This window comes from Dysidea avara, chromosome 1 (genome assembly GCF_963678975.1).
Source record: "Dysidea avara chromosome 1, odDysAvar1.4, whole genome shotgun sequence".
In the NCBI taxonomy this organism is placed as follows: domain Eukaryota; kingdom Metazoa; phylum Porifera; class Demospongiae; order Dictyoceratida; family Dysideidae; genus Dysidea; species Dysidea avara.
Genome location: NC_089272.1, coordinates 22,526,658 through 22,547,923, shown reverse-complemented (window position 1 = coordinate 22,547,923; position 21,266 = coordinate 22,526,658). Strand labels below are relative to the sequence as shown.

At 37.3% G+C, this 21,266-nt stretch overlaps 2 long non-coding RNA genes across 4 annotated transcripts; both read left to right on the top strand.

The window, feature by feature from the left end:
• The first annotated feature begins 1,899 nt into the window (after nt 1–1,899).
• Nucleotides 1,900–10,930, top strand: LOC136259430 (uncharacterized). 3 transcript variants are annotated; one of them, XR_010703252.1, is made up of 5 exons: nt 1,900–1,997; nt 3,526–3,641; nt 5,966–6,033; nt 8,604–8,817; nt 9,663–10,930. It is a non-coding gene; the product is annotated as an uncharacterized lncRNA (long non-coding RNA). The 3 variants fall into 3 exon arrangements; XR_010703251.1 differs by having other exon boundaries at nt 8,876–10,930; XR_010703253.1 differs by having other exon boundaries at nt 3,526–3,683; nt 8,876–10,930.
• Nucleotides 10,931–14,781: 3,851 nt separating this feature from the next.
• Nucleotides 14,782–21,183, top strand: LOC136259443 (uncharacterized). The gene is made up of 3 exons (XR_010703254.1): nt 14,782–14,912; nt 18,770–18,945; nt 20,396–21,183. It is a non-coding gene; the product is annotated as an uncharacterized lncRNA (long non-coding RNA).
• Nucleotides 21,184–21,266: the final 83 nt, after the last annotated feature.

Below are 21,266 nucleotides of genomic sequence, written 5' to 3'. Positions count from 1 at the left end.
ACCGTGAGTCTTGATATAAAGAGTGTTTTACTGCCGGTACTTTTCTTTAGTGGTAATACACCTGACTCCGCCTTTGGTCAATATGGGCACGTGATATCACTCGGCTGTTCTTGAGACCTCACCCAGAAGACACAGAATGCCAGTCCCCGCACTCGACAGTGTGAATTACAAAGTGACACAGGAGTTAGCTACTTCAGTAGTTATTCAACTTGTCAGGAAGACCAACTTCACTCACACTTGCACAAGGTTCACTTTTGGTGCCACTTCTGCAAGGGTGACGGCAAGCAAGAAGTGTGATCGAAAATCTATGGTGTGATGCACAAGTGCTCCATCATTCGTCATGACTACTGTGTGCCAATGTAGTAAGCTATAAGTCTACAATAGCATAGTATAGCAATAAGCTGCACAAACAGCAGTGTAGGTTTCCAGCTAGATATACACATCGTGCTAGTTTGCCTAAGGGCACATTTTATGTATGCTACGTACAGCCGTAGGCAGGATGTGCTGATTTGAATAATTATGTGAACTGTGGGGGGGGGTTACCCTCCACCCAGCTCAGAGACCCCCTCTTGAAAAATCCTGGATCCGCCCCTGCTGTGTTCATTAGCTACCAATGACCAGAAAATGGTTTACGGATATCTTTAGCATAGAGGCCAGGAGTACGAGCCTTACGATAGCTAGCCGGTATATGGTGGTATTTTAGTATCAAACGTATGAAGGTAAGTTTTTGCGAGGCGAGCTAGGGTTGGAGCGAGTGAAGCCAGGCCAACCCTAGCTACACAGACAGTGAAAGTCATCATTATTCTTAACAGGTAAACGTCAGGTTAGCGTTAGGGTCGAGTTCAGCTTGGGACTTTTCTTCACTGGGTATTCTTCTTATATAGGTTTCTTCTTGAATGACGTATATAAGGTAGAAACTAAGAAAGATGGGTAGCTGGGAGGCACGTAGCACACTGGTTACAATCCTGGGATCACACACGAGGTCCCAGGTTCAATTCCAGGTCAGGAATTTTGGTATCTTTTTTTTCGTTTGAGGACCCTTTTTTGTTTAAGTTTATTTTTATTTTTATGCCAGACGAATACACAGTGATAAATACTGTAAACAATCTGGGCATGATTCACATGAAAGTGTAGCAGTTGCACTGAAGCCATCTGACTGTGAACTCTATTGCACAAACAAGTGACTTTATCACTCACACATCATGTATCTATTTTAGTAGTTAACCTTTGCGTTTTGTATTCATGTACTTGTAATTGCCTGTAACCATATTCTTTTTACTGGTCTTTTGTATTTTCTTGTGCATATGTGTATTGTACTTCCTTATTATGATTTATAGTGTTGTTATCGAGTTGGAGCAAATTATCTTAGCTTTAGTTTGGCGACCTTACAAAAGTTAGAAACCAGGATATCAATATGTGTAAAATGACAAACTACCAACCCAGCATACACACAACAAACTCACCTAGTTTGCGTCTTTCGATTGCACCCAAGTGATTGCACCTACTCGCACCGTAACTACTCCGCAATTGCAATCGCGACCTTGATTGATTTTGATTTGATTTTGATTTGATTTTTGTTTAAACTCATGACGTTCGGCATAGCCGTTCTTCCACGTCAGAGTACACTGAGACACATACAAATACACAAGTACGAAACTGAAAAACATACAAGACATGACACATACAAAGCATTAGTCATATAGTGGGTCCATGCTCCTTTGCACTGAAACGGGAAGCATAGATAATAGACATGTATGGGGTGTCTATTATCAAGGGGGTGTCACGTAGGTACGCGCTGTAGGTAGATCTGCGCCGCGGTCAAAGTCTTGACCGGCCGAAATTTTGCTTTGACCTGTGACTATTACAGAGCCTTGACCGGTGACTTAGCGACGATATTTCAGCACTTTTCGATTGTGGGTTGGAAGCTAGTTTTATTGAATTGGCACGATTTTGGTGGCCTTGACCTTTGACTTAGCGCGGTCGCAGATCTACCTGCAGTGAGTGCCTGTGTGTCACCCCCTTGATTATCTATGCGGGAAGCGATCGTTTTTCACCAAATCCAATGAGGTCATGTGACTTGTGCTTAAGTTACGCGCCTCTAAAATCTTGGTATATAAATTCAGCCATTCACGGAACAAGAAAGTCGCTTCTCCGTGACTACAGACAGTTTGTTGAAGATAAAGTCATTTCTCCTGTAATAGTTTGTTTGGGTGTATACATACGTATCATGGCTCCAAAGATGATAGATCAACTAACATGCTACCTTACAGTATCTTGCGTACCACTGTGTTGTTATTGTGCTATAGTATCTTTTTGTTTTTGTTTTTGTACTTCACGAGAAGAAATGGAATTGTTCTAATGGCTCCCTTGACAGGACCAAACCTAGATATGTAGTTCACACAATTCCCTCCACTGAAGCACCTACTAACTGTATAGCATGGGCGGGGAGGAGGCCATGCCCCCACTCACTTTTATGGGACACTGTTTACAAGAGAAGATCGAGATACTCTAATAGAACAGTCAGGATCTGGATTACTCTAATAGATCAGTCACGGTATTCAGAGAAGCAGTGTAGCAAGCTACTTAGCTATGTATGAGTATAAGGAGATATAATTGGTGGAGAGCAGCTATTGTCAGCAGGTAGTTACCTTTTCTTTTCTCTGGTCTTCAATTTACAGCTGGCCTGGCCCCCTCACTCTTTGGCCTGCTGTATACCCCACCTTAGCCTTATGTCCCAGTAGTCTAAGATGTATAGTGGGGAAGTGATATGTATGCGGTTGCTCAAGACTGGCTCAGTGATCTAGAAAGTCCATCTGTTGGCGTTCATTGTTAATGGACTACATGTACATATGTACCCAGGGCCGCCCACAGGGGGGGAAACTGGGGCATTTTTCCCTGGGCCCCAGCCTGAAAGGGGACCCAGGAGGCCCCATGAAGGGCTCCTCGAATACCTGTTTAAAAGATCAATATACTCTAATAGAGCAGTCAGATCTAAATACTCTAATAAAGCAGTCACAGTATTCTTCAGAGGAGCAGGGTAGCAAGCTTATAAATAAGGAGATATGGTTGGTGAGGGGTAACTATTGTCAGGAATGACCATTTTTGTGTGTGTCTTCAACTTACAGCTTGGGTGAAGTTGTGATTCAGAATGGAAACCTCCTTACCCTTGGGGACCCACTTTAACTCTTTGCCCTGGGCCCCTTAATTTCTCTGGGTGGCCCTGTATGTACCTATGAATGTTATGCACCACAACTACCAGGTCAGGTAGAATTTGTCCACAGGGTAGGGGCATTTGCAACAAGAATAAGCAATTCCCCTACGTATGTAAATTGTATGGGATTTGTTATATATTTGTAACTCAAAGTTGTCCCCGGGGGTTGGGAACTTACCATGTAACATTTATTAATCCCCACCATTCCATATATATGTATGTATGGCATGACGTTGATAGATGCATTGTTCATAACTATAACTTTTCATGTGATGCTATACAAGTTAAATGTTTTCGTCTCTTAATTTATTTAGACAAATTGGACTCCTGAATGTTCATTGTCATCTTCAAGAAGTTTGTATAGTGGAATAACGCCTATCAACAACCAAAGTTGTCTTCCAGTAACTGCTGCCTAACCCAAGAGCTCCAGGTTAGCTTGAGGTTAGATCAGCTGCAACAAGCGCCATAACTAGTGAGTGCATATGTGACCTAATTCGAAGAAAAAAAACTGTTGATCTACGCACATCAATAGATTGTGAGATGTGCGGCTTTAAACATTTCACTTCAGTACAGCTTGTGAAGACCAAAATCTACGAGTTTGAAATTTTCACTGTGACTGTATAGTGTTAACTCACTTTAGTCCATAGCAAGCTAGCTATGTATTTATATAACTAGCATCGTTTTTATGACGGTATCTGTAGCACAAGCATGTCACTATGGGTGGTGGGTGGCAATTGGTATTTGAATAGACGGCCAAGTAGGTCATAAGCCTTAATATTGGGCTCTCAATACCATCTATGCTACTGAAAGTGAAAGAAATACATGTAGAAAATGTCTGGGCAACTGTCCAAGGGTTGTTCATGTTTCTAACCTCATATTCCAGCTGGCCAGTGAAATTTCAAGGTGCCAGAGCTCTCTAGAAATCCACTTGTGAAAAGCAGCCTACGCACACACCTTGAAGTTCACTGTTCACAATCAATGGATAGCCACACCAATACACTACACATTGCACGCCACTAATTTGCTTAGATCAACAAGTATGTATTTATTTTTGTGAATGCTAATTATAATTTTAATTAACCTACAAACAACCAGTGATCTGTCACTACCTAATTTCAGCATTCAATAAAATCCCTGCTATGCTGGCCTTCTGACAGGTTCATGTTCACGGTATGGTAGTGATTAATTTATTTCATTGTAGGTAGCTGTTTGAGGATGTAGTGGGTCTTCCACATCACTTTGATTATTAATGCTCTTCCAGTGGCGGATACAGGGGGGTTGCAATAGTTTCCCCTCTGAAAATAGTGCGCACACCCCAAATTTATTTATGGATCGTGTGGGTGATAAATCACCAAGAGATATACATAGTGCATTATATTGGGACTTTTTCTAATGGCTACAAACTTCATACTTTTGCCTTTGAAATCACTGAAAATTCCATTAGTGTTTAAGCGTGTTAAGTGCCTTTAAAAATAGTGATCATTTTAACGAGTACAAGTGCTGTTTTGCTTCAAAACTTTCTGTGAAGGCCTGTGAAACAATGTTGTGGAATGATTTTTACTGATTCATTGCTAGCTAGTTGACCTATGTAGCTATAGGCCACTGAGCTATCAAGTTACGTAACATTCACCCCAGCTGGACAGTCAGTCTGGGATCACTTATTGAAAACTTCCTGAACCTGAAACCCCCTCTGAAAATTTCTTGATCCACCACTGTCTTCATTCAATGTAAACTGTAAAGTATTAAAGTAAATAATCGGGAATGAGAAGTCAATACATGTACATAGCTAGTAGAATTACACTAAATACAGAAAACTACTGAAATACAATATGACAATATTGCAATTTGAAGACGATATCAGAGGTAAATATCCTGATATACGATAATATCGTGATATTTCCCAGCACTATTTCTAAATAAGACAATGAATTTGCTTATCAAGATAGTAGTAAATTTTTGTAATCTATTGCAAATCAACCATGGTCAGATGAGAAAAGTGTCAAACTAGTTAGGGAATTAATAAAATTTCTGAGTTAACAAGCACTGCTTGACTTTATAATAGTGTTGCACCGATAATCGGATCGGTTATCAGAAAAGCCATATATCAGCTTGTTTTTTTTTTGTATATCGGTATCGGATCGGCACCACAATAAAAAAAGCATCAGATACAGATATGTGTATGTATTTATAAATACATGATCATGTACACCAAATGATGTTTACAACTGCATTGAGTTGCATTTCTTGCATCACGATGTTGTTATTACTGCTTCAGTGTACTGTCAGCTGTTGTTGTAGCAATACTGCTGCTATAAACAAGCTAAATTGGTCCTTCACAATCAAATTTCTAGTAAAAATGCTACAAAATAGATATCCTCTGCTATATCGGATCAGCTACATTTATCAACTTGAAAACATTATCCAATATCAGTTATCAGAATATTGGCAAAATCTCATATCGGTGCAACACTACTTTATAACCACTTTAACTTTGGAGTTGTATATCAGCTTTCTGCCTGAATTTCAAAATTGATTTCATATTTCCTTGAAATATCACTGCACCTTGAATTGTATCTACCTTTGAATAGCTGCCACAAGCTTTACTAATCTGAGTGTAATTATTAGAAATTTGATTATCACAAGAAAAAATAGTAGCCACAGCAATAGTTAGAGGAAATACAATATACTACACACCTGTGTAGGTCAGTTATTTATAAGATAATGCTTTACTTGTGTCTTTAATGATATTGATAGATCCATCGGTTCGGTAGAATGAGCAATGGGAAGAACAAATGTTATGACAGCTAGCTGCAATCCATGAGGTACGTCAGATATGTTGTATCTGTAAACATTGAATGTATATAGGGAACCGTATAGGGAACTGTGATGACAGATTTGTAATGACAGTGGTCATCCACAGATCTTGTTCAATCTGATGATCGGGTACATGCATGGTGTGTGTGCGTGTGTGTGCGTGTGCGTATGTGTGAGAGAGAGAGAGTACTAAAGGGACATACTAAGTGATACAGTATCTGGGAAAAGACAAACAGCTGATGTACGTACTACTCATAGCTGTGCTTTGACTTCTTAAAATGAATTTTGTAGTAAGCAATCAACGAGACTGCATATTTGTCTAGGCTATATGTGTTCATTATATATCCTTGGCACTTTGTTATACCCACAGATTTTTTAAGTTTGTTTGTAGATGTCTTACAAGTACACAGAAAAATTTGGAATTTTCAACTAGAGTAGGGACCATAGCACATCGATAAAAAGTACTGAAACAAACTGGAGTAGTGCACGATATTAAATCACAGTAAAACAATAAGAAGTGTTATATCCCTACTGTGCATTTCCATTATGTTATCTTGAACACAGTAGGGATATAACACTACTTATTTTTTTACTATGATTTAATATCGTGCACTACTCCAGCTTGTTTCAGTACTTTTTATCGATGTGTTATGGTCCCTACTCTAGTTGAAAATTCCAAATTTTTCTATGTACTTGTTTGTTAACTTTTTTTGTAAATAATTATTATGACTGGTGAACCCACGCAAAGCGCATCTGAAATGGTCCCGCGCGCCCCAGCTATATCAATTATCATCTGAAAAGTGAAGTATCCATTACGCTTCATTGTCAGCTATGTTCAACCCGTTACACAGCATTTCGGATCAAGAACTGTTCAAACAGCACCTCTGCAATCCATGCATACCGAAAGAAAGAAACGGTGCCGCGCACCCCAGCTACCAATTATTGTCTGAAAAGTAAAGTATTCATTACGCTTTGTTGTCGGCTATGTTCAACCCGTTACACAGCAGTACGAATCAAGAACTGTTTGAAAAGCACCTCTGCAATCAAAACAGCCACTATGAAAAATATGGACAATTTCCGTTAATACGAAGGAAAGCCATCATGTGCTACCGCCAAATCGACACTTTTCACTGTCAGCAAAGATAAATGGGACACAAAGGAGGACACTGGTAAGTCCACGAAGAATACATTGTATGTACTGTGGTATGCCAAAAGGCACCTTACGACGTCAAACAGTGAAAAAATCAAGCCTGTAGCCTTAGCCGTTATCGAGTTACGGTTGTAATTCTGTAGCAACTTGTTGAAAGCGTTTCGGGTCGATCTGAAAGCTTGTTTGGGCTTAGTTTTACCTAACCAATACTACCTCATTGTCGTCAGGGAAAATTGAGGCTGGTTTCTGAGTATTGTTATTTCGTGGGCCACGCCTACTCCTTTGTGGTCCCTACTATACAGTAACTATCATACTGTACGATAACTATCGTACTGTATGATTACTTTGTATAATCATGTGCATGGAAAACACTATATACAATGAAACCACACTTAGCAACCACCAAAATTCAAATGGATCAATTCAACCTCCATGGGCATATTTAAACTACAGAAATTTTGGTTAAAATGGCCATCGAAAGGCAGAGTAGGAATTTGAGTCAAAATAACTAGAGATGGTCAATATAACTGTTCACTTAGGATGTTGAATTAACATGTTTTGGTAGTATTGTCAAGTCTACTATGATAAGATTTAGACAACCAGCTACATGGTTAAACTTACATTGGCACACTGGTCGTTATAACTTTTGTGGTTAATACTGTTACATTCCACAATCAAAAGTAAACACGGAGAACATAGGTTTTATATACAATTTGAAAACTATATAAGATTAGGTATGTTTAAAGTATTAGGATGCAGTATGTAACAATTATCATGAATATGTCTCATCGACAGATTAAATATGTTATTACTAGTGATGACTGACTCATTAATTACTGTAAACAAATATTTTGTGACGAGTTAATGGTTAAAATGAACATGATGACAAGGTTACTTCAAACACTTAGCTAGTGATTGAAGAGACCATGGGACATCTGGGTAATATGACTATATCTAAAATAAACAAGTACATCCTTGGGTCATTACTACCAAAAAATTGGTCATTTGAAACAACCCCAAGATTTGGGTCATTTGTACCCATTTGAATTTACAGTGTAGTAGCTTGTACTGGTGCTAAAACATACTACTTCATTACCTCATCAAAAATCACCTCATTATTGAGGTCACATTTTTGGATGGAGGTTACCTTATTTATTAGGTTTTTCTGCAGTTAATTTTTCCAGCAAGACAATTAAGAATATGAAAACTAGCTAGTAAAACAATCATAGTATGAGTGTTCTAAGGGACCCACTACAAAACCCCATAAACCTTCTTCCCCATTACACAATCACCCCCAGTGCAATATATACAAGGGTCCGTTCACTAAGAAAAATCCTTAAATTTTCATAGTACAGTAGTGTGTCTTGTGAATTTGGCAAAACTTTCTTGTCGTGTTTATGTTTTATGTTCGCCATACTTCTGCACTAGGATGTCTGTGGACCACTCAAACATTCAAGTCTTGTGCAGGTAAATCCTCCTGGGGCAGGACTCATATGGAGAGGCAGCAGAACCTGAAGTTCCACATCAACTCTGGCAACACCGCTAAGTGAGCAAGACAAGGACAGTTGGGAATTTGCGTCCCCAGTTAACACCAGCTACCCATTGATGTTACAGACAATTGGTTAACCCCAGTTGATACCAGGTAACCAGGTCCACATTGTAGACTGGAGAATTTTTTAAACTAAAGTATCTTGCTTAAGGAAATAACAACAGCAACTGGGCACAACCAGTCATCAAACTTGGAACCTTTTGATTACCAGGCCTGGCCCAGTACTCTAGCCACTTGGATATGCTGCCTCACATGATTACAGTAATTACCCTTTAGACATTTTATAACTACTGTATAACCTAAATATATCGAGGGGCAAATTTTTCGAAGTTGAGCTATGTTGCTAAAAATAAATTTTCGTGGATTTACAAAACTTGTTACACTTGACCTTCTCACAGGCCCCTATAGTGGGGTAGTAATCCCATTTCCACATGTTAATGCATGCATGAAGCTTACATCGATCAGCATATATATTTTAAAAGTCTTTAATGTCTCAGGTGAATTTATCATCTAGCATCGTACACGTAGTCTAGGTATACCTTTAAAAAGAGACATAATTTTCTGATTTCTCATTTCGGTGAGAAAAAAGTAATTCAATCAGTATTTGGTAACTTTAATTGAATAAAACTGATGACTAAAATAGTTGCGTGATCGATTGACTTGATGCATAACCATAACGTAAAACACCATTGGCATCATTGTTTTGTAATCAAATAATTCTGAATCACTTGTTACCGAATAGCCTAGGGAGGATATTTTCAAGGTTGTGCAATGTTGTAATAAAACTTTTGCAGATTTGTAATAATCCCAAATGTAACATAATAGAGATCTAAATATTTCAAGGATAAAATTTTCATTTTTGGGCCCAAAAAACCTCAAAAAACTAAATTTCTTCCTCAAAGTGTTTAGGCTGTTTGGTTTTTTTATGTTTTATACAGTAACTGTAGCAGCGAGCATATCTTGCCCAGTACCGGAAGACAACTTTGGTTATTGACAGGCGTTATCCCACTATACAAACTTCTTGAAGATGTCAATGAACATTCACAACCCAGGAGTCAGATTTGTCAAGAGATGAAAACTTTAACTCTTATAGTATCGCATGATAAGTTATAATTTTGAGCAATGCATCTATCAACGTCATGCCCTACATACATATAAGGAATGGTGGGGATTAATAAATGTTACATGGTAAGTTCCCAACCCCCGGGGACAACTTTGTGTTACAAACAACAAATCCCATACAATTTACATGCGTAGGAGAATTGCTAAGTACATGCTTATTCTTGTTGCAAATGCCCTTACCCTGTGGACAAATTCTACCTGACCTGGTAGTTGTGGTGCATAACATTCATAGGTACATATGTACATGTACTCCATTAACAATGAATGCCAACAGATGGACTTTCTAGATCACTGAGCCAGTCTTGAGCAACCACATACATATCACTTCCCCACATACAAGCCTATACATCTTAGACTACTGGGACATAAGGCTAAGGTGGGATATACAGTTAGTAGGTGTCAGCTTCAGTGGAGGGAATCATGTGAACTACATATCTAGGTTTTATCTTGTCAAGGGAATCATTAGAACAATTCCATTTCTTGTGGAGTACAAAAACAATAACAAGTATGCACATTACTTTTAAGAAATATACAATCTCGAAACATAATGCAGAAACCATGTTTAGAGCTAAGTGTATCTTACTATCTTCCACTAGAGATCGGTAAGAAAGCTAAATACTAAATGCAGGGGGCCAAAATCTGCCCCTATAAACTCTATTGAAGAATGTTGTAAAGTATTAACTACATACAGTATAGTAATAGTGAGCACTGAGGTAGCATAGTATAACAATTGTGCATTTTGTGATAAAAGCACTATATAAATTTAGCACAGAAGTAAAGAAATGCATAACAAGCAAATTTGGATATTGGGCCATAGTGGGTCACACCCCATTCAATGGGTCCTGCCCCCTTTTATTACACATGGAAATGAATCCTGATTTATTCACCTTACAAAAAAAAATGTGTAACTAGTACAAATGATTTTTACAAACAATTAAAACACTCTGTATTTATGTACATGTGCATATTCGATGTTATGTCCATTTTACTTTTATATACTGAGGATATGCAACGAGAGTAAAAGTTGGCTAAATGTTTAATATCAGTTGTGTACTCATTTGATGTGTTCATGTAATTATGTAGATGTGTGCTAAGTATGTTGAATGGCTAGATACCCAAAAACCTGATGGGTTTGTGAAGTATGCATTTCATAGTGTATGCACAGAAATATAATCAGTGATGGATTCTTTTCCCTTATACTTACGTAGGTTTGTAAAAGGTGATAAGCAGAAAAATAAATATCAGTATGTAATTTTGCTGGTGATGTATTGTCACAATTATCATAGTACCAGAATCCTCCAGTAATGTGTACCTTTACTAAGGCACCACATAGACAGTATTATAGAGTATTTGTACACTCATAATACTTATTCTGGGCTATATTGAATATTTTACCCTGGACTACAAAGTTGTTGGAATATTTCCATCCTCTATTCTGTTTTCATTAGAAGCTTTGAGATCTTATTCTTATTCTTATTAGTACTTTATCTGTTTATGCTGCTGCAGACTCACTGGGACACATACTTTGACTCATGCAACAATAGTAACCATATAGGCCAGCCACCCACAAGCATAGTACTGGTATAGTCAGGCATCACTGGCAACTGTCCCAGTAAATGACTGAATATGTCTGATGCTCCTATCACTATCACTTATTTGCCTGGTACTTGTAATACTAATGTTGCTCTAACCTTACTGCACAAAGATCACCTACACAAGTCAGTGGCAAATCAGAAGGGGGGGAAGCATGCACCAAAAAAAAAAACAAGATCGAGATACTCTAATACAGCAGTCAGTCAAATACTCTAATAGAGAACAATCACCACATATAACACTATTGAGAATCCTCCATAGTTGATAAGTAGCACCTGCAGCACTTTCCCATGCATGGAAACACTTAGCCTGCATGCTGAAGAATATTTTGCAAATGAAGTGCATATACCATTCTTTTGGCTCATTTATAGCTAGCTAGCTGTACTACTCATGACTGTCACTTATTCCTATCTCTTAGTCCCACTCTTCATTAGTCCTGAAGCATATGAAAGCTTCTGGAGGCAATAGCCAACCAGCTAGTCAACAGCCAACCATGCAGCTAGTCAATAGCCAACTAGCTAGATAGTGGCCAACTGGCTAGTCAACAGCCAACTAGTTAATCAGCAGCTATAACCAGCTATTCAGCTGTCAACCAGCTGCTGGTCAATAGCCAACCAGCTAGTCAACAGCCAACAAGCTAGTCAGCAGCTAGTTGACAGTTAGATAGCACCCAGCTACATAGCTAGTCAGCAGTCAATCAGCTAGTCAATAGCAGCAGCATAGCAGAAATTTTTATAGTGTGAAGCACCTACAGTAGCAACAGAGTAACAAAGGTAACATAACCAAAAGTTAAGCTCTACAAATCTTTAAGGACAGCAGCTGTACAGTAGAAAATTAAAAGCTTTACATTGAGAGGTGTCTGGGATTAAGTTTCCAAATTAAATATCAGTTCAGATATTTACCTGTATACCATCTTACATACAAAGCTTAACACATTGTTTTTCCATGTTTAGTATGGCTCTACTAGATTGCCCGTAATTATTTTTGAGTGCTAGTGTTCTCTGTCAAGTTGACATACATGCTTTTTCAATGAGAAATACTGATTCCACAAAATTTAAATTACATCCTTATTATTAGTCCATGACCTTAAATTTTCAGCATGACTATATTAAACCATCAAAATAATAACTACCATGTGTGCAGTAATAGGCAGTGTTGGGCAAGTTACTTTGTAAAAGTAACTAGTTACATATTACATATTACTTGCAACTGAACTATTTAGTCACAGTTACATATTACCCAGGGCCGCCCAGAGAAATTAAGGGGCCCAGGGCAAAGAGTTAAAGTGGGGGCCCTTGACCCAAGTTGTAAGGTGAAGACCAAAAAAAAAAAAAAAAAAAAAAGGTCACAACCTGCTGGCAATGACAATAACTACCCATCACCAACCATATCTCCTTATCTATAAGCTTGTTACACTGCTCCTCTGAAGAATACTGTGACTGCTCTATTAGAGTATTTAGATCTGACTGCTCTATTAGGGTATATCGATCTTTTAAACAGGTATTCAGGAGGCCCTTCATGGGGCCTCCTGGGGCCCCTTTCAGGCTGGGGCCCGGGGCAAAATTCCCCAGTTGCCCCCCCCCTGTGGGCGGCCCTGATATTACCCATAAAATAAAGTAACTGTAATAATATTACATATTATATTACTTTGTGTCCACAGCCTTAAGCTGTCACGTGTGAAACTACCACCTTATCACGTGACATGATTGCGTTGTTGGACAATATGCAAATTTTGGTTATAAGTAAGAAGCTGGTGAATAAGCTTCATTCAGTAGGCCTCGTTACTTCGTTGTGGCTAGCCGTTACTCTGAGGATAACTAACGAGATTAGTAACTTCGTTACTTGTAGTAATAATATTACGTAATATTAGACTCGTTATAGTAACTATATTACTTAGGTAACGCGTTATATTTGTAAGTAAAGTAGCTTGCGTTATATTACCTGTTTTTATAGCGTATTTCGTTATATTACTTTGTTACCACAAAAGTAATAATATTACGTAACGCGTTACATAAGTAACGCGTTACTCCCAACACTGCTACACACACACTACACACACACACACTACACACACACTACACACCACACACACACACACTGACTCACTTACTTACACAACACACGCACAAAGCAAAGCCTACGGCAGCCATGCAAAACAATACAGCTATTGCCACCCAGCGAACTATCACTGGGATGACTGCACACGACTCAGGAACTTAAGGCAGATCTACCTGGGGCAGGGCTACAGGAGGACTGTCCAGGTCACACATAGAACCTGAAGTTCCACAATGACCCTAAATGAGACAAGGACAGTTGGGCATTTGCTTTCCCAGTTTACACCATGCAGGTACTCATTGCTGGATGGGCTGCTTCCCCAGTTAACAACAAGCCACCACATGCGGTCCCCAATATACAGCTCAGTAGACTGGAGCAATGTTTCTTGTTCAAGGAAACAACAACACCGAATTGGCATAACTACCAGACCAATGCTCTAGGCACTTGGCTAAGCTGCTTCACATGCATGCACACACACAACACGCATGCACTCACTCACACACACGCATGCATGCACTCATCACCCACTCACTCACATACACACATGCATTTGCACACACACGTATAGCTAGCTCTGATTTGTTTAGCTAATAGTGATTACAGCTATGCGTATCACAACAAACATCAAACCTACATTTATATAATTTGATTTATGTTAGCTACATGATGTCCACGCACGCATGGCTATTAAATATAGTGTTTTGGTCATGATAGAAATTTGCATAATGGCTCTATAACTCCTGCATATTATAGCGCATAAGCTATCAGTAATGTACAATGACTAGTATATGACACAACATAGAGCAGCTAGATTTGTCCTGAATCGACCATGGAGAAGGAATATGCGAGATAGTATAACTGAAATGCTAACATCATTAGAGTGGTCACCACTTTCTCTCTCTAATTGCTAATTTGATTCCTCCCGGCCAGAGGTCCTTCTTCAAGTACACTTACAATAGCTATTAAATCAGAGAGTAGCATACATAGCTATTGGTACTTGAAATAATCGCAATAAGCATTCATTGGATTTTCAACTGTTTTTCATTGTTTCAAAGCATTATCATTTTGCATAATGAATAGCCGGATGTAGTTCCACTGTATATTTGTGTAATAAATGCATTCGCAAAAATATATATTTGGGCACTTTCAGCTTATAATTCCTAATTCTGGTATATAGGATAATGATATTGTTGTTGCTGTAATAATTTCCTGATTGTAGCTATAAACTGTTTAAGCATAACATTATTTTACATTCTCAAAATGGTTTTTATTTCCACATAATGAAGAAGTGCGTAAATGACTAAGTTCAGAGATGTGCTGCGTATATGTTGTGATGTCACTAAAGGAATGTAGTCAGAGATATAACTGTGACATCAGTGGATAATAACTCATTGCATGGGAAGAGAAGATAATTCTAGGTATGTTATAGGGAGATACACTGTATAATTTATACTACTGGACATGAAGCTGTAATAATAAAAATAATCAATATTTGCAGCTGTGCTGTATTTTTTTTGTCACAATATAGTCACTGATGATGCTGTAGCTTATGCTGTTCATTGAAATGTACAGCATATCGGAGAGCTTTTATGGCAATAAGCATCTTAGTTATCACACTTGGTTTTACTTCACACTCAGCTGATAACTATATTTCCTTCTTAGCCAAAGCTATAACACATGCCATTTACCTGCCTCATATCCATTAAAATTTAATAGACTAATCTGCAGTGTGCAATGTATTATTCACAAAAATTGTTGGGTTTACTTTAAAATAATAAAACTTTCCAGTTTTGGTGTCTGTACATACAGAAGCTACTTTAAAGAATGTTCAGCCATGGATATAGAAATATACAGTTTTTCAATGTATAGCTATATATACCCTGTTATGTAAACATTGTACTGCACATATTGTCCATTCATTATTATTACTCAGAAATACAGTATTAAGGCCAACATTTAGTAATTCCTTAGCTTGTCTCCCACCATTCACCCACATATCAGTATTACTTTGTCCTACTGCATTGGCCATAATAATTGATAGAGTAGTCAGTCACTCTCAGTTATTTTACCACAGCATTTTTTACTGAAAGGTATTCAATTTTCCTAAAAACTGTTAATCTGTTACCTAATTTCTGGAAATGCTTTTAAAATTTTGTCGCCTATTGCACTTATGAAAAGCTTGTAATTCTTTGAAACATCCATTGTAGCTTGTCTGTTGTTTGGAATTATTAAATGATGGACATGGTTTTGTCATTTTGAAGGCTCACCAAATAATGACATTAGTTATTATATAATAACTGCCTGCCCCCACTACCTGGTGGCTCTAAAGGTGATGGGAAACAAGGAATTGTCTACTAAAAGGCAATCTAAATAAAAAGTTACACGCTTTGTTACTATTGATAGGGTATTAGAGACACCGTACCTTTAGGTTCTGACTGTTAGTCTGTAAACTTCAAAGAAATTATTTATTTTGAAATAAATAGAGAAAACTGACTAAACACAAAAATGAAAACACCAAGCAAAGTATATAATAATATTATAGCTATTACCAAAGGCTGGCTATACACAAGTGATCTACATGTGTACAGTATCTTAAAATTATAATTATTGATGTACAACACAGGAATACTGCATCTGTGGTGGTGCAGGATTGGGTAGAGTTTGCTTATCTGCTCACAGAACAATGGTACATATTTGCAAGTGCTGATTTATTAATTGCTAGGTTACTGATCATTTGATGCAATCAAAATTTTTAAACATTTAATTGGAAAGGTACTTATTGTTGTATTAGATCATTAGGTTCCACAGATGGGTGATATTTAAATGCAAAATGTGCACTAATAATTTATAATTTTATGGAACAATGCATTTCTGAAAAGTACATGGTAGTAATGATTAACTGATCAATTATTATTATTAATACTTACAGTTTATGTGTATAATATTATAATGATGATGTCATATTTCAAAGAATTTATGAGTTGTATATTAGCAGCATATGCGCTCCAAACCACATGTTCTTGTAAGTACATTTAGACAATGGCATTCAGAGAAAGCGCAATTTTTTTATTCTGGCAAGAGACCTGTACACAAGTACAAGACACCTAGCTAGCCCACAAACTTTGACAAGCAAATTGCATATTTTGTGGATTCCCAACGCAGATTCTGAGCACAGGCAAGTAGCTAACTTAAGACATGCATTGCTAGGATTCTTCAGGTAAGCAGAATCCACACAAATGGATTTCACTTCTTTTTGTACTTTATAAGGCCCCAAAACCAGCCTATGGCTGACTTTGAGTTGGTTTTACATTTCTTATTTTCTATGCAGATACAATTGATATTATTGAAGACAGACTTATAAATGTATTTCATTGCATGATTTAATTCAATATTTGATAATATTATTGTAATACTCTAATAGAGTGCACATTTCTAAGGACTTCTAATAGAACATACATAGAATATTCTAGAACAATATAGCTAGCACTTCTATTGGTAGATCTATGAAATTGCAAACGTTTGAGATTTCAACTAGAAATTTAATTTATAACACAGAAATTAAGTGAGGTGATCAGCTAAGGTAGCAGTGGTTCAGTGGTGAAGAATGCAGGTGTTAGGTATGGGGGTCCCTGGTTTGAACTCTGGTAAGTTTTTTTTGACATTTTTTGTACACCTCGTGGTGACTGCTCTATTTAGAGTATCTTGATCCTGCGATTTTACATTTGTTTGGTTTTTGTTTTATAACTTTGTCGCTGTAACTCTATTGCTATATTTCAAAAGGCACTGCTATGGTGATCAGCCTATCTACACACCAATTTTCAAGTTATTCCTATACTCAGTATACCCTGTAGCCATGACAGAAGTTTGATATATTTTTATGTGAATAAATGCTCATAACTCCTTGGATATTCCTCAGATTCACAGCAAGCTTGGTAGGTGAATCCACCATTACACGGTCTTCATTTGCGCCAAAGATAGAGGCAATCAAGTTAAATGTTTGCGTTTTATAGTAATTTTTGCAAAGTGTACGAAAAGAAAAATCGAAGCCCCATAGTCTCCATACGGCATAAGAAGAAATTAAAATGAAACTTTGAACACCCATATGTTGCGAATCAAATTTGCTGTGTGGCGTACCCTACCTGGCAGACAGCTATAATACAAAAATGGTGTGTTTTGGAGAAGGGGCCATGGAGCTATGCACACGTGAGAAAGCTGTTTTCTTTCTTCCTGTCAATATACTCACGGTGTGGTGTGCCGGCTTTAGGAAAACAAGAATAGGAGTGGAACGGAAATGGGAATGACCAACAGAAAATGTTTGATAAAGGTCATCATGCCAATATACAGGTTGACCTTTACAGCACAATGCTTCTTGCAGCATTGCTGGATTCTTCTGCAAAAACGACTGAAACATTTGAAGTCACTAAAATACTCTAAAAGAACAATAAAGAATGGTGTACCTATAGTTTCAGGATAAAAGCTCACATGCATGATGGGGCATGTGGCAGCTGCTGTATGCTTGTCAAAGGGGCAATGAGGAAGCTAAGAGCCAGGTAGCTGCTCCAGCCTGACAAGTATACTGCTGCATACTCCCATCATAGGATTTCAGAAATTGCATGTCGTACAGTTTCATGTTTATAGAACACTTATACAGTTTAATAGTTTAATATATCCTTGTGGTTTATAGGGAGTAGCTAGATGACAACTTAGCTAATTTACATACCTGCCAGCAAATTGTCTCAAATTCACAGGCAGCTGACAGGCTTCCAGTGCAGGTCCCTGGTAGGTTAGTTAGTTACTAACTTGACTGCTCTATTAGAATGTTTTGATCATTGTAGTAGAAGGATCTAACAATGCTGCAAAGAAGTATTGTGCTGTAAATCCCAACCTGAATATCAGCAACCTTTAAATCTGTTGGTCTTTCTCCTTCCCAGTTTTCGTTACAGGGTAAGTAGAATTCTAGGGAAATGGTATTGGGACAGGAATGGAAAACGTGAATGGGAACAACCAATGGGCATTATTTGATTTATCAACATTGTTATGTGTTGGATTTTAAAGCACAGTGCTTCTTTTCAGCATTGTTAGATCCTTTCTCCTACCAAAATATTCTAATATAGCAGTCACCCTTCATTAAAATACTTTAATGAAACAGTAACAGATTTTTAATAACTGTTCCACCATGCAAACCTGTTTAATAGGTTGGCATAGATTTTACAGAAAGTATATGCTGTAGTATTGTTACCAAAAGTTGAAACCATAAATATTTAAACTATTACAGATGAAGAGGTGTACAAAGTACCTTGGATATAGGTGTAGGAAGTCGTACCTGCACCCTCAGGATAACAGTCATGTGATGGAATATATGCATGTGGCACCTGCAGTATGCTTGTCAGACTGAAGTGGCTCAATAGTAGGCAAAGGACTAAGGATATAACAGTCATGCAGCCTCCTCTGGTAGGTTAACTTGATTAATATTTTATGGGATCATGTTTTAAATACTTTTGACACTGATAATAAAGTACTTTGCATTTTTTATGTCCTTGTAGAAATTGTAGTAAGCTTCCCCACTCATGTAACTTTAATATTTTGTAGTAAGTAATTGTAATAGTTGTAAGTAAGTAGTAATTAAGGCAAGGCATTAGTTGCCAGCTGACCTTCAGATCTTGTCCCTTTGATTTCTCTCAATGATGAAATATATGCAAAAAACCGCAAAAGCAACATTGATAATAGTGTTTTTGGCTAAGTGGTATGATAACCCAATAGGTCTGTAAAGCCCCCACTCCACACCACACGCTTTTGTTCATTGATAGTATAATATCACATGTCAAAGCACAACAACACAATTCCTATATATGTGATCCTTTTGCAGCTTTGCTGCATAAGTCACATGCACAAGATTTATAAATAAAAACATATTTTGCTGAATACCAATAAAATGGTCTCAGGAACAACACTACTATACATGTTCTAGGGCTTTTTGAAGTCTAACACTGTCCCTAAATCTGTCCATGTTTAACTCATAGTTAAACTCATCCCATGCGTTGCATGTGATCATACTGATTTATATTAATTCCTTATGTAGCATTTTCATCATTGTACGACCTCAACTAACATCAGCAATACGCTTTCAGCAGCACTCCTTTTATTTCATTAAAACAATTGAGACACTCATAATAGAGCACCTTTTGTCTCAACTTTTACCCTATTTCAAATTTTAAAACATTGAATTTGCTGATTTAAACAAAAGTAGGCTAACTATAAATATGCAATCTCTAATCTTAAGAATAGGTACTGGGCATTCAGCTCAGCTGGTTTGCCAGGGAGTAGAAACCACAAAATGGTACAATCACTATATCAAAAACTGTAACTATGTTATCTAAATCACTTTATCCTGTCACAAGCACCCCTTAACACTTATAAGTATAGTTTTTTTATCCAAAACCTGTTAAAGACTGGAATAATTTACTAATTAATGTAATAGAACCAAGAAACTTGGGTGAATTTACTGATTAATGATTATTGCAATTTGTTAGTAAAAACTGCATGTACTTATATGAATGGATGGAAATTGGAAGTGTATCAATAATTAGCTAGATGATGCTGTAGGTATACGGAAAGTAATGATGTAACACTGGTGTTCTAGAGTATTCTGACAAAATTCATTGAGCAGCTTTTCTTTGCACTTTTACCAACTTGTAAACATCAGTGTTATAATACAGATCCCAGACTCGAGTGGCATATTCCATGATATGAGTCATAAATAAGCTGTTCTTTCAGTGGGTGGGCAGTTTTTCAGGTTTATTTTAATTTCATTTGCCATTTAGATTAAATTTTGTTAATCCAGTCTTATAAATAAAACAGTCATAAATAAATAATCAAACTGAAGATGTAATGTTTCATTTAGGTCATTGATATACATATGTAAGGAACATGATCATGAAAAGGCGTAGAACCGTACCCTGTGTATATACCCCAGCCCTGACAATTGCACTAGATACAATCACTCTTTGGTATTTTGTTCAACTAACCAGGAGGAGATCCACTGAAGAAGAGGTCCAGTATAGTTTTCTGCTTTTGAAAGATCTGTAAGTAATAAATCAGTTTGTTGCTGGCTGTTCATATATAGATTGTTGGATTTAGACCTGAATCCATTTTGTAGAGGGTTTAAGATATTAATTTTAGTGACATGAATTGGGAAATTATATGGTGGAAAGATAATACTTTACAAAGGACTGACGTTAGTGAGATTCGTTGATAGTTTGCAGGAGTACTTTGATTTCCATTCTTTACTACAGGGGTAATGTTAGCTGGCAGGGAGAGTAGCATGTTCTAAAGTTTGATCTACATAACACAGGAATGATTTGCTGTGCTCAAAGTTAAATTGCTTTAGTAGGAAGGTGGCCAGGACCAGGGGCCTTGGCTGGATCCAACCTCTCCAGAAGTATTTAAAATTAATGTCATGAAAAACTGGCACTGGAAATTTCAAATGGAGCTTTATAAAATGCATGGGAATCTGATAACTAGTTTCATGCTGTTTTGATGGATTTTTATGAAATTTACTGAAGTTTACATGAAGGCACAGTACTAACAGTAGCATCATCGACTTTAATGAACCCATTAAAATTTCTTGGGTCAAGAATGCTTTGAAATTGGTGAAATCACCAATAAAATTCACAGCCTAATTGACTGACATTTCAGTGGAATTACATTTTGCAATTACATTGTGTTTATGTTTTTTTTTGCATTCATTGTAATTTCAATGAAATTTCAATAAA